This window comes from Hyaena hyaena, unplaced genomic scaffold (assembly GCF_003009895.1).
Source record: "Hyaena hyaena isolate Hyena2069 unplaced genomic scaffold, ASM300989v1 scaffold_4976, whole genome shotgun sequence".
In the NCBI taxonomy this organism is placed as follows: Eukaryota; Metazoa; Chordata; class Mammalia; order Carnivora; family Hyaenidae; genus Hyaena; species Hyaena hyaena.
In genome coordinates, this window is record NW_024085563.1 from 1 (window position 1) to 1,210 (window position 1,210).

General features: G+C 48.0%; 1 pseudogene; it reads right to left on the reverse strand.

Annotated features, from left to right (window-relative positions):
- Positions 1-732: 732 nt before the first annotated feature.
- Positions 733-1,131, reverse strand: LOC120227817 (annotated as a pseudogene).
- Positions 1,132-1,210: the final 79 nt, after the last annotated feature.

Below are 1,210 nucleotides of genomic sequence, written 5' to 3' on the forward strand. Positions count from 1 at the left end.
CAGCAAAGTCAATACCTTAAAAATGATTTTTAAGATGGGGCTCCTGGGTGGCTCAGTCGGTTGAGCCTCCGACTTCAGCTCAGGTCATGATCTCACGGTTTGTGGGTTCGAGCCCCACATCAGGCTCTGTGCTGACAGCTCAGAGCCTGGAGCCTGCTTCGGATTCTTTGTCTCCCTCTCTCTCTGACCCTCCCCTGCTCACTCTGCCTCTCTCTCTCTCTCTCAGAAATAGATAAAACATTTTTAAAAAATGATTTTTAAGAAAGAAAAAAAAATCTCAACATTCACTCGAGACGCGAGAGCTAAGAATTTGGCAGTTGCCCTCCAAACTGCTGTATTTCATAGCTAGTGTCGCTTTTACAATTTTGATGCCACTGGCCGCCAAAATGGGATCTGTAGGGAGTTATCCTGGCAAAGCTCCATCTAGAGGCTTCATTAAAAAGCTTGACCCAAGGGGCACGAGGGTGGCTCAGTTGGTTGAGTGTCCAACTTCGGTTCAGGTCATGATCTCCTGGTTTATGGGTTAGACCCCCACATCAGGCTCTGTGCTGACGTGTGGAGACTGCTTGGGATTCTCTCTCTCTCTCTCTCTCTCTCTCTCTCTCTCTCTGTCTCTCTCTCTCCAAATAAATAAATAAATAAGAAAAAGAAAAGAAAACAGTGCATGGGGGGGTCACTGTCATGGTGTACTGTAGTATCTCGTTACAAATAAGAATGAAAGGTGGCAATTACCAGGTGGAGTTGTCCCCTTCGATCCAATGGGCCCAGCCTCTGCTCTTCTTGTCTCCCTTTTGGACACAGGGGAGTCTGTCACTGTCCCCGGTGACCAGGCTCTGGGGGAGGGAGGGGAGGAAATGCTGGCTTGCCCTGGCCGCGTCCTCAGACTGGTACTAGGCAGGGTGCTGAAAGAACCTTGCCAAATCAGCAGCCTATGTTGTCACTTGGACTTTTTCACCTTGTGTTTTCTGTTATCCAGGCTTCATTATTTTCATCAAATTCTTCTCTGACTTTAAATGTAACACAGTAGCTCCGCAGGCTGCTGTACGTACGGATGGTAAAAGAGCCCCATTTTGCTCCATCCCTTTCTGCGGCCTCAACAACTCGCTATCTTATGAGCAGCAAAGTCAATACCTTAAAAATGATTTTTAAGATGGGGCTCCTGGGTGGCTCAGTCGGTTGAGCCTCCGACTTCAGCTCAGGTCATGATCTC